General features: G+C 37.9%; 1 protein-coding gene across 7 annotated transcripts in view; it reads right to left on the bottom strand.

The window, feature by feature from the left end:
• Positions 1-14,066, bottom strand: part of RapGAP1 (Rap GTPase activating protein 1) — a 530,826-nt gene that overhangs the window by 52,328 nt on the left and 464,432 nt on the right. The window lies entirely within an intron of this gene.

Raw genomic sequence — 14,066 nt, forward strand, 5'->3', positions numbered from 1 at the left:
GTCTTGCTCGGAAAAGGAAAATCCTTCACCTTAGAAGTTCCTAATACCTTTCGAATCATCTGCAAAGATGTCTACTTGGATTCATCGCACGAATTCAGGGACGTAGCTAGGCTGTTCTTTTTGGGGGGAGGGGGGGGCAAATTAAATTATTTCAAATTCAGTTATATTTTTGTAAATTTCGAGTTCGCTTCGGAAATTTCTATTAGCTATTTCTTAATAAGGCTCAAGTTTGTTATATTTTAGTTATGGTAAGGGGCTGGACCCCGTATAATGTGACGAGCGCAAAATAGCCTAAGTGCTAACGTACCCAGAATTTTCAATTTAAAAAAATAATAAGGCTCAAATTATATACTGTTTTCAATGTATTATCCATAGTCATTACATAATATATTAAACACACACACAATTTATGTGCCGTACACAGTATAGGTGTGTTTCACCTACGTCACAAACTGTTGCATTGTGGGATCGAGCAGCCATGATTGAGGCCGGTTCTTGTAAACATAAGGAATTCAAGCAGACGGGCGGGAGATTTCAACCTTGTTTACAAAGGTACTGTGTACTTTTCGGTTGTTTAACAGAAACTCACGTTTTGTGCGTTTCAGGGCACGGGACTCGATAATTATTGATCAGAAGATACCACCGCGTCGTCTGGTTGGCGAAAGTAAATCGTGCCATCATTAATGAACAAAGCGAACGTTACAGAGTATGCAGTGAACGTTTCCTCTCAGGTAAGTTCATATGCCACCTTTGTCTGTGACTTTTAGTACAAATGGATCGAACTGGTGTGCTTAATGAGACTTGCAATATAATGTTTCCTTGTTTTTTGGTAGAAAGGTGCTGATACTTCCGACAAGCTTGACGATAAAAATGATAATCTTCAAAGTTTAATTCATCTTGATAATTGTACGTTTGTACTTGGTTATTTCGTTCGTTAACACAAACTGTCATTAATTGTTATTCGATCCATGAATTGGTTTGGTTTATTTTCCTTAGCTTTTATGACAATTTTGGTTAATCGTGAAGACGAGGCTGAGTGATGATATGCTGAAACTAATAAAGCGAAGCTCACAAAGAACACCCATTCTCAGGCTGGGATTCGAACCCGGGACCCCGGACGGAGGCCGGTCTATCCGAAATTGTTAAAGCAAGGAGTGAAATTACTATTTTCGAGCACCTCAACATTTTACATTACAGCGCTTCAACAAACCATAAACGATAATAGCGGAGCCTTTTGAATGTACAGTTAATCTTTACTGGATGTAAATGTTTCAAGCAGAATCCTAACAAATTAATTTCAGGTAGCTGGGTCAAGTAGATAAACACATGTGAACTACAGTTGGTCAAAGGTTTAGGCCCCTTTTCATTTCGTTATTGTCCAGTTCATATGGAACTACACCGAAAAACTTCGCTTTTTCTGCATATCTTTATCTGTCGATTAGGCAAAGAGTTTGAACATATGAAAAATTACCGCTATTCCCAGATGACACGACATTGCCATTAACTTTATGCAATGTTACCGACATTTTACACACTACTAACAATCGTACAGTTGGCGCAGGTGTAACGAACGCTACGTGGTGGACATTTCCATGCAGACGACAAGCATGGCGGCGGTGCGAATCCTGACGTCACATGACACCTACCTATATAAGTTTTCATCAATATAGTATTTAAAAAATAAATAAATATATTACTATTATTGCATTTATATTTAACTTATCTTAACAAACAAAACTGAAAAAATGAAACCGATTACGACCTGCATTCGAAGTTTTCCCAAAAAAATAATTTGGGAATTTGGGGGGGGGGGGGTTCATCTAAGTCACGGAAAAGTTTTAGGGGGCCATAAGGACTTGTGAATCTTCGCAGCTTCTTGATGAAGCCCGGACGTGTTGCCAACTCCTGAAGCATCATCATCTTCTTGAAATGAACAATTTAATGCACATTTACCAAAATATGTTTCTTCAATATTTTAATGTCTTGACTTTAGACTTTGCAGACAGCTTAGCGAGCCTAGAATATATACCTCTGCTGGCTACATACTTTAACGCTCTGGCAGTGGCATTTCATATAACCCTGGACATTATCACTTGCAACACTCGTTATAAACAACTTCGAATCCTACTCAGCAAAGAGAAAGGTTTTTGTGCACTAACCAAGTGTGCTGACGCTAAAAAAGGCGCTAATGATGTTAACAAATTCAGGCGCCCATCCGATACAACATGGAAGGCCATTGTTTGGAAATAGGCCAACTCGCAGACAAGCTTCAGTTAGGTATATCACTACTGAAGAAGCAGTAGTGATGTTAATTTTTAAATTTCAGATAATGAACATCTGTATTCTTACACCTCTCTTGTGAATCGTTCTACTGTTATAATTGCTGAGAAAACGATACACATAGAACTTAAAATGCATTCACCGCATTTTTGGTTCGCCAATTGCTTTCCTTGACATCATCGGACCTGTTTTGTTCAACTGGTAGATTTTCAGTGCATCACATGCAACAGCTGCTGATAAAATTATTCTCTCATGCGATTCTCTCTGTATTTCAATCATGGACGCCCGGAAGGGGTGCAAGGGGGCACGTCCCCGCCATAGAACACGAATGTGAACCTAAAATTACGTATATATTTCACACATCATTTCAGACAGTAATTTATGCTAATCATTAGAAAAGCGTGGAAGGAACATGGTAACTTCAAAACTGAATTGGTGCTTTTTGAGGGGTAACAGTATTATACGTTTGCACTTTTCAGCCACTTTTGATAATCGCGTCGATGAAGATTAGTGATGATATGACGAAATTGATAATGGGACACTCACAAAGTACACTTATGTCCCTTCGTGGCGGAGTGGTTAGCACAACGCGCTGCGACGCAGGTGTCCCGGGATCGAATTCCAAATCATATCATCACTCATCCTTATATTCGCGATTACCAAAAGTGCAGAAAAGCAACGATTGATTGATTGTTTTGGTGTTCTAAGTCCACTTTATGCACAGTAAGGCTAATCGGGACCTACAGTTTAAAGTGGGGTCCGAAATACTATGTGCCTCCACCGCGTATCGAACCCGGGACCCCTTGATTACAAGGCGACGACGCTACCACTGCGCCATCGGGGAGGCCCTAGAAAAGCGAAGAAAAATATACAAAATCAATCAATCAATATCTATGTCGGAATTTGAATCAGGGACCCTGACGTCGTAGCGCGCCGTGCTAAGCACTCCGCCACGGATGTCTACTATTTGTTAATGAAAATCGATGAGCGAACTAAAATTTCAGGCGACCGGCGGTTGAGAAGCACTGCCAAAAATCCAAGAAATCTGCGTACGAACGAGAGAATGAACTTTAAAAGGAAGTTTCACGAACACAAAACACAGCTCGCGTTCTTGTGCGTGATTCTTTCCCATTCTGCTCTGAAGGTCATGCATACGCAGCCTCCACCCGTACGAATCAGGGAGGGACAATTCACCCGGAAGTACCTGGCAACAGTGCATTGTGCGTGGCGCCATCTCTCATGCATTATACATTCGTCTGGGATGCTTTCCGCGATCCGAGATGGGATTGTTCAAAGGACCTGAGAGAGAGATGAGGTGGTGCACCAGCAAACAGCTGGTCGCTGGATCAGCAACTGTTTTCCGTCAGCAAGAGTTTCTGCTGTCCCATGTCCCATGCTTGTCTGGTTGCAGAAGGATTTGAGGTGCGGTAATCACACGGTGAGATGACGGGAGCGACAAGCATATTGCGTTGGTAGCTTTGTCCTCGACTCTGGTTTCATTTTCACCTCAGATCCCGCTCAAAATGACGAAGAAAAAAGCAATCAGGACTGGACCTACCGTTTAAAATTGGATTCCAAAATGTTCTTGCTCGCTTCGCTCGCAATTTATATTTGTTCACTGTAATGCAATGTAAATCACCAGACAGAGAAATAAGACTTGTCTTAATCGATTTTGTTTTCAATGCATGAACAATTGTTTTGAGGAGAGGAAGCGTGCACATTTCAGACACAATTTATGTAATTTTTGCTGTTGGTTTATTGTGAGATGGATGAATTGGTTGTGTAATGTATTTAAATAGTATATGCTGTATATAATATTTATTAAATAAACTTTGAATACGTACACAATTTAGTGTCCACGTCACTCCACGTTGCATATATGTGAAACATATATCGTGCATGAAACTTATGTTAATGTAAAAAAGAATTATATTTGGAATGCATTTATCAAACATTTTCTGTCTTTCAAGAATAGTATATGTCCTTATTTTCCGTTATTAATGTGAAATTGAAGATGTTAAAAAAATAATACAAATCGTTTGTTCGAAGACAAATGCTTTGGTACAAACTTCTACGTACCCCCTTTTTGCGTAATTTACGAGGATAACAACGTCTTTGATACTACCACTACTAATAGTAATAATAATGTTGGTCCTGGCTTCGAATCCCGGCTTGGGCATGGATGTTTGCGAATATCCATTCATCATTTTCATCATGCCATCACTCATCCCCATCTTCGCAAATTTGCCAGAAGTGGCACAAGAAACGAAAGTAAAATAAAGCAAATCAATAATAATAATAATAATAATAATAATGTTATAATAACATTATTATTATTAAAATTATTATTAGTACGTTAATCCTGGTACTTGCACCCCACCCCCAGACAAAAATTCGTGGTTGCGCCTTTGGTGAGTCCAGACGCCCGAGGCTCGATAGCCTGAAAAATACAGTTCTGAGTATACTACGTGATCTGATTTTATATACTTAGCGTCGCCTATTTGCCACTTTTGGCTAATCGTGACGATGAGGATGAAGAGAGACTCGCAAAGAACGTCCAGGCATTACCTTCTCTATCTGAAAGCCTGATGGCTTGCTCTGGTCACGTGACTAAGCGTCAGCAACTGGAGGCGAGATAGCCGCCATGTTTAATTTGCTTCTTGGGAATCAATGTTGGACCTTTTTAGTGAATGTGGAATTGTAATGAAAATTTATGAACTGTATTCGAGTTTACATGACATGTAAATATGCTTAAATGTACAAAAGGTACAATTGCAGGGGCAGTTATGTTGAAAAAGGTAAGAGTAAAGTTCACATTTCTTCAAGATGTTGCTGAAAATGAGAAATGTGTAGGGCAATTCCATGTGATTCCTACGAAAAAATGCAAGTTAAGTAACAAAGGTTTCATACTCATAAATTAATAACAGAAATAGTTCATGATGTAAAGATTTCATGTGTCCGGAATAGGCATCTAATACGAGTATACTCTTAGATTTGGTCAATTTTAGTCTCTGGTCAACAAGTTTTTTAGAAATTTCAAATAATCTAAATCTGAATTACAACGTTAAGATGCGTTGTTGCTTATGATTGCAAAATAATTTGTTTCAAGATTTAGTCAACGTTTAAAATATTACGGTCATATCTACCAAAGCAGTTTGTTAGTGTAACTGTTATGCAGGCATTCGATAAAATATTCATATAATTTACACAAATTTTCAGTTTCAAAGTATGCTTAATGATAGATAGCTATACAACTGGGCCAAATTGATACATGTGTACATTTACATTTTTATTTTACTCCTCTTTTATGCTTCTTTAGGCTAATCGAAGGCTAATGGAAGATACGAATATGTTATGAATTCAAATACAAGGGTACGATGTGTAACAAGAACTTTGATGAAATATTCGTGTGCAAAATTATCCAAGAATATATTACTTATGTTTCAAACACAAATGTTTTCATACAGAAAGCATTTTATTACCTAGCTATGTTAATATGAACTACAAGTGTAATACATTTTATAAAATTGTTTCATGTGAACTGTTATTCTATTTTTTGTCTTTGTGAAGCTTCGATGTTCGTAATTTTGATTATTAAATCAGTGTTAATGTTTCATAATTCACTAACATTCTTCACGATTTTATTAACAAAGTGTAAACACAGTGTAAGGAAATATTCCAAATGTTTTTTTTTTTCCCAAATGAACGCTAAGATCGAAATATTAATCTGTATTTTTTCAATAAAAATGTTGAAACTCTGTCACACATCCTACTAACGACAATGAAAAGATTCAATTTGTTTATTATATTTCGTTCAATAAAGTCAAAAGGGTCGAAATTACAATGTGACAAGTGATTTATATTTAGTCTTTATTCTTTATTCACATAAATGTAACATTGCCCTTGTACCAATTTCTTTCACATTTGCTGAGAGGTTATAGAAATTAAGTTTTTGTATTGAGATTGTATAGATACACAGAATAACTGCATTATCTGGTTGATTAATTTTGGGTAAAGTTAAAGAAAATTTAATTGATTAGGTATCTTGGCAAGTTTACGGTCGACCTAACATGCGGGATTTTGATTTAATCCATTTATTTTTACATACAAAAGTTCATACAAAAGCTGTAACGAGTTTTACTGTAGCTGACAAATATTTCGGATAATATTTTTTAAAGAAATACAATGTTTATTTTTTTCCGCCAGGAAGTTTCTAACGGTTTTCAACTCTTTCTTTGTGCTATGGTAGGAATTTTTGTTAAGGCCATAGTGACTTCTTGAATGAAAATTTTAGTGTAAATATTCAATATTCTACTATTTTCGTCGGGAGGGTAAATGTCAAAATTTAACATCATAAAAGAAATAAATATACCTTAATTCTCTACAATAAAAATACAACAATGGGTTTACACGACCGTTAAGACGATCGCCTACAGATGATGACGTGTTGACTGAGCGCTGCGGCCTGAACCTCAAGATGGTCTTGGTCCAGGCCGGAATTCGAAATCGGGACCCCTGTCGCCACACAGAGCTGTGATAACCACTTTGCCACGGATGTCGGTAGGATATACTGTATACTGTGTGGACGAGAGCCTGACATTTGGGTGTGTTTACAAAGGGTCTGAGAAACCGCTCCGATTTTCTCGTTGTTTGCCAGCAGATCGTGATCGCCGCAGAAAGGGGCGGAGGCGAATTTTGATCGAGGCGACGCCCTTCCTGTCACCAGTTGCCCAACGCGCGGAGCGAAAACTCTTTTCGTTCTCCCCGCCCCATTCCAACGCAGCGAAATTTCCATCCACTTGCGTATCACACAATCCTTGAGACGATTGCATCCAGCGACGTACGTGCTCTATCGCAGAATGATGACTTTTAGAAATCACGCGCCCTCCTTTTTTTCTCGTATCGTTTCTGCTTGCTGCCATCAGAAACAGTGTATCCAACTTACACTTCTAGAGACATGCGAGTCAAGGTTTTCAACAACGTAAATTTCACAAACATGAAAACAAAATGACGATCGAGTCTGTATGATCTATCGATTACGCGAAATACTAAGTAAAAAATAATAAGCACAGGGAGAATATATGCTTTTCCTTCATCCAATAATAGTAGCTAAAATTTATTCCGCATAAAATACAGATTATTAATTGCGCAGCGCATCCAACAGACCACCTCGAAATAGCTGACAAGAACTAAAAATAAACAAGTGTCTCATTTTGCTTAGTAAAATAAAAATGGCTGTTTAAGCCCAAAACTAAATAAGCAAGATTCTTGAAAGCCGTTTGTTGCATAATGTGGATTTTATTTATTTATAACGAACTAACACAAAGATAGGATTTAATTGAGAGCAATCAGTTTTGCATTAACAGTGTGTACGAAAGTAGTGCATAATATTATAAAGGACATTTTAACAAGCTAAAACCAACAACTTCTTAAGTCTCATAAATATTGCATTTTTTGTATTTATTTGTACATTATTTTCCTTCATGGAAAGATTTTTTGTACACGTTCGTGGTCTTAACTAGACAATGAATGTATGTCTATATTTACATCATATTTTTACTTTTTAATGTAATAATAATTAATATTATCATTAACAATAAAATATTACGAACAATAATATGTCCATTGTTATTAATAAAATTTCTTCCCATTATTATATGTAACACACTTGGTTAACGTGCAGGGCCACTCCCAAAAATGTATTTCTAGATAGGTGCCTGTACAGTGGGATCCATGAGTATTACCGTGCAAATTGTCCATGACTATTTTCATTAATTTTTCTCTTACATCCTATATGTTTTTAAGCGATGGATTTTTATGTATGCTGGTGAAGAAGTTGTCACTAGCTTGTTTTGAGTTTTCTTTTAATTCTTGAAGCTGTTATTGGGTCAAATAAAGTGCACGAACATGGTGATGGACAATTTGCAAGGTAATACTCATGGATCCCACTGCACATACACACATGTTTGATTAAAAATAAAGCAAGTTATTTGCTGGAACGAAGAACTTGAATGATATTACTGACAGTTGACACAGCTTGGTAACTTTTAAAGGATTCACCATCTTGCAATGTGTCGCCAGATTGACCATACATACACCTTTCTGGTATGAGTCTACACTATCTGCTGTTTTATATTTTCCCTTGTGCCACTATCACCTTCTCGCCTTAGTTTACCCTTCCAAACAAAAGACTATCCTGGAGCAACATGCAACAAACACGGAACAACGTCACGTCAGCTGTTCGTTATCTTCCACACCTCGAATCACGAATCGCTATCATGAACAAGACAATGAATATCATTTGCATGATAATCCCCACCTAATGTCAATCTCGGAATAAATGAAGAATGAGGTGAGACCATGACGGACGGACACGTTGAATAACAAAGCACAGTATGCATGCCTGTTTCACCCATTACCGTCAAATAGAACGGCTTGAAATTTCCTCAGTATAGATGCTTCACCTACGTCACAAACTGTTGCATTGTGGCTTCGAGCAGCCACGATTGAGGCCAGTTCTTGTAAGCATACGGAATTCAAGCGGATGGACGGGCAATACTAACACAGATGTTACGAACGCTGTGGTGGACATTTCCTTGCAAGCGACAAATAAAGTTGACCGCAAACATGGCGGTTGTGCGCATCCTGACGTCACATGAAACCCACCTATTTAACAGGGTGAACCAGTCAAACGAGAAGATTTTTTTTAAAAAATCATAAAAATAGAGAGAGCAAATATTATTTATTGTTTGAACACGAATGTACTGTACATGAGTGGAAATTACTAGTGTACCTGAAAAATGTTCATTTTTTAATATGGTGTCAGTAAGACGATGTCCTTGGTGTTGCACACATTGTCGGAGTATTTTGATTTTTTTAAATCTTCCCGTTTGACTGCCGTACCCTGTATAACAAGCTAAGAAGTCATGCATGGGGCTGGTAGAATACTGACAATGATGATATACCCATAATTGGCATAAAAGAGGCATGTTCGGTATTATTACCTTCTCTGTAACCTGCAATTAACATACAGCGGAGAATGTATTACGATATTTACGTATAAATCTTCGAACATGAGTACAAAAAAGCTTGGTATTATCTGGGAATGAAATCCGGAACAAATCTTTCCTAACCACTAAACCTTTAACGTCTTATGTCAATTACTTTTAAAGTTTTCCCACGTATCTTGTGTACGCACATGGAAGGGAAACTCTTCGCATAAAATTAGAACGGAAGGAACTTAATGTGTGTGCGAAGTGGCTGTATTTAGCAAACACGGCACGTGCGCATTGCATCTGCTTCCCCTTCTGCTTCGTTACAGTCCAAAAAACAAATGAATAGCACGTCGCGCAGCTGTGCTTTTTCTTAGTCAATACACAAGACCAGCAGGCAAGAATACCACAACACTTGGCTTGTTGCTTTTACTCGAACGCAACTTCTATGCATCGTGTTCTATTTTAAACAGTACAGAAGCAATAAACATAGGAGCGTTTATTTCTTGCTTGTTTTATGTTAACCCTAAGCATGAGTGTTGTGTTTATTGTTAATAATGGAAATAAAATTCATGTAGTTATTATTCGAACAGAATAACGAAGCAAAAATGCATCAAATCGAAATATTCGAATTGTTGACGTTAGGCATTTTATTATAAATCATTAGGCCTAACTTCTGCCTGCTCTACTTCATTATTAATCAATTCATTATCATCCACTTTGTTTACTTATGACATGAATTAATATCTCTGCCCATTGGCATACACAAAAAAGATATAATTAATTGAGCGAGATTCGAATACACATTTTATTTAATTATAAAGTACAAAACCCAGTATATGTTTTCACATTCTCACTTAAACCAAAGAACATATAGTTTCACAGTTTTCAAAATTCAAAAACGGAGTTTTATGTGAGAGATCACACAACATAAACGCTGTGAACTATTAAAGCGTCGAACAAGGCGTGTAAAAGTTAACAAAGTATAAATGCACTTCAGTACACTAACTGTATGAAATGTTAAAAAAATAATAATAAATACATGTGCTGGATATATTCACTTATCTGGCGGATCGAGAAGAAAAGTTCTCCCATAATAATAATAATAATAATAAATAAAATCAGTTTATTCTATGACTTTTATAGTTATTATTTTGTAATTATAATCATAAACATTATTATTATTATTATTATTATTATTACTATCAAATTTTATCAATTGCTTGATCCCCTCCCCGCAAAAAAAATATGACGACGTCTGGAGTATACCATTATCACAGCGTGCACGACACCAGGGCTCCCGAGTTCGAATCCTGGCCTTTGTAAGGGTGTTCTTTGAGAGTGTCCCTTCATTAATTTCACCACATCACTCATTCTCATCGTCGCGATTAGCCAAAAGTGGCAGAAAAGCGACAATAAATAACACAAATCAAATAAAAGAAGCACGGAACTTGGTCTCGCTACAGAAAAGATCACCACTTCTCACAGTCACGTGTTTTCTTGTTTACAATAACTACGTTCTCGCGTTGGATGGAAAATAGTGTCCCATTTTTATTCGTTGCGGTTCTTGAAATGCACCACTTGATACAGGAACAAAAGAAACGACGCTCTTCCTTCGAAAACGACAAGAGTGCAATTCCCTGACTGCATTGCGATGCCATGCACGACACGAAAGCTTTCGTAAGCGAACAGCATTACATGGGAACGACAGGAGTTTCTCTGGTTACAGCACCGGGACATCCTTCTACCTGCAGCGCCCGCTGAATGCCAAAGCGCAACCGAATACGGATTACCGGAAATTGAGCTCTCAATCGAAGCCTAAATTGCAGCCCCAAGGCTTCCGTCCGCTTCAGATCGAGTCCCTCTTTCCCACAGTATATTGTGGTTGACGCGGTCTGCTTTTAATTGGTAAAGCAGTGCTACAGTCACATAAGCCTCAACCGGCTGTCCTTGGATACAACGAGAAACATCATTCACGCCTTACAACCAGTTCTTCTTCTTATATAAAACTTCATTGGTTGTGGACACAATGCATGCACCAGTTAACAATTTATCAATTTACAATATATACATACACACAGTGATGTGCCGTAGACTATAAGTTTACGTCTACATGCGTTGTCTACACGTAATCTACGCGTAGATTACATTGGGTTGTAGTTTACATAGACTACGTAGCCAATCTAAAATGCATTAAAATTAATTTTCAAGGGTTTCATGAAGGGAAAGTGACATTTTCAACTATATTGGTTCCTAACGAACTGAAAAGAATCCTATTTACAACAAAATTTCTCTTCTCTTCTATTATCAACTATGGAAGATAAATAGTCTGCAAAAATCAACAACAGATGGCAGTCGTGAGCCAAGAGTGGTCTTTTCCCCATAAAACACTAGAATATTTCCTATATTAGGTTTCTTCCTAGGTGAGAAATTGTTCGAATTTGGAAGAAAGAGTATGAAAAGTACTCCACACACATCAGCAACTGATGCGCAGTATAATTTTCTTTTACTTCCACGGCACCCTTTGCTAAGTTATAACCTTTCACCATGTTGTTTACATAGATTACGTCATTTACGTGTATAAAATTGTCTACGTGTAGAATGTAGACTATCGTTGTTTACGCGTAGACGCACATCACTGCATACACATGACTTTCATAATAAATTATTAAACCATTTCTTTCCACATTTACAGCATTATTTTCGACTTGTTAAAATATCTTGTAAGAATATTGATTAATGAGGTTGAAGAAGAAGTCAGTAAGGCATTGTCAGTGGCGCTTGATGTCCACTCTTGTACAAGTCCTGTACAAATTGTTCTCTGCATGTTTCATAAAGTTTGCACTGAAATATAATATGGTTCGGCAATATATTCACTACACAAACTTCTAAGGCACTAAGTTCTTCTTGTAAAGCTGAGCTGCGGAACGCAACGTACACTTTTGGCGATAAGCATGTCAACAATACGAATGACACGACAATGATGGTGCTTGTACTTTAACTTTAGTTCTATTCACTGAATTTTTGTATGTTTTCTTTTTAATTTTTATGTTTGATTCTTGTTTTTACATACTTTATATTTCATACGTATTTTACGCGTACTTTACGTGTCATGTGTAAAACCTTCCTTTACGTCCAATTGCACAACCCTAATCACGACTAACTACTGTACATCATCCGTGTTCCTGACGTACCATTCGATCCGTGCTTGGCCCCACAGTCTGTACTCTTTTGCATTTTATGAGAACTGCTGCTGATTCAACGAACGATTGACACGAAGCATCAACAGGAATGCCAATAAAAGCCGTGACACGTGAATCCCGATATAAATTATGGGAACACGTAACACCTTGACACTGAACACAAGCGTTACATTTCGACACCGAAAATTGCCGATGCCAGGAGGCGAATCTTACGCTTTCCGCATTCCTGGCAAATGTACAACCGTTACGCTCCTGCCATTTCCATTTATACGTATGTGTTGATTTTTACGCATGTTTCGTGCAACAGGATGTATACAGACACTACAAATCTTATTCACAGCTCAAGGTTCTGACTTCGGGTTAGATGGAAGAGGGAAAATATTATAATAAATATATATGTGATTGTGTGTGTGTGTGTGTGTGTGCAGGGACAACACCCAAAAAACTATCTACAGCGTATAGATCACTTTCTTCGTTTCAACGCTTTATGTATAGATAGGCTAATCGGGACTGGACCTACAGTTTAAAGTGGGACCTGAACCACTGTGCAATGTGCCTCCACCGGGTATAGAACCCAAGAACCCTAGATTACAGTGCGACAATGTTACCCCTACACAATCGGGAAGGCCCAAATACGTGGTTACCACTGACATAATGTACAAAGTGTTTAAAAATTATTGGTAGGTTTGTAAGACTAATAGTGAACAGAAATACATGACATTAGCATAATTTGAAAGAGGAATATTTGAAGTTTCACACAGACCTTAAATGTATTCAATGTGTGGACCACGTGTGTTGACAGCAAAACGTGTCGTATACGAGTGGACAAAAATCGGACGTGTAACCTCACCGCTTTTCCCCACCTTCAAACTTCCACAACTGGAGGCGAAAAGTCTGGGTTTCCTAAGGTTTATTCTTTCGCCGGTCGGGCTTTAGGGCTATTCCAATCCAAACGTACAGTGGGATCCATAATTATTACCGTGCAAATTGTCCATGACTATTTTCATTAATTTTTCTCTCACTTCCTGTGTGTTTTTAAGCGATGGATTTTTATGTATGCTGGTGCAGAAGTTGTCAACAGCTTGTTTTGAGTTTTCTTTTAATTCTTGAAGCTCGTATTGGGTCAAATAAAGTACACGAACATGGCGATGGACAATTTGCACGGTAATACTCATGGATACCACTGTACATTCACAGTGTGTAATCGACAGGAATTTCACGATCCTTGGGACGTTTCCAAGTTTTATGGTGTCAAGAAATCGGCAGATATAATTTATGAACATGGTGTGTATGTAGGGCGGATAACATACCACACAAGGGACGATATGGAAATATTACAGCCCCTCCTTTCACAAACCCTGGCATGTACTGAACGCGTAGCCTGCTGCTTCGGTCTGCAAGCTCCCTCGGTCCAAGTGAACAGTTCATTGAAGAAGCGCTCATCCAATTCCACGCGAACCCTCCACAAAAGGCTTCAGCGGAAACGAAATGCTTTGCACGAGTGCAGTTCGCCCAGACAAAAAGGGCGAAAGTTAGCATGAAGACAAAAGAAACGACGCACAGAAAAAGAGCCACACAATCTTTTCTTTCC

Source organism: Lepisma saccharinum, chromosome 12 (assembly GCF_977018435.1).
Source record: "Lepisma saccharinum chromosome 12, izLepSacc3.1, whole genome shotgun sequence".
NCBI lineage: Eukaryota > Metazoa > Arthropoda > Insecta > Zygentoma > Lepismatidae > Lepisma > Lepisma saccharinum.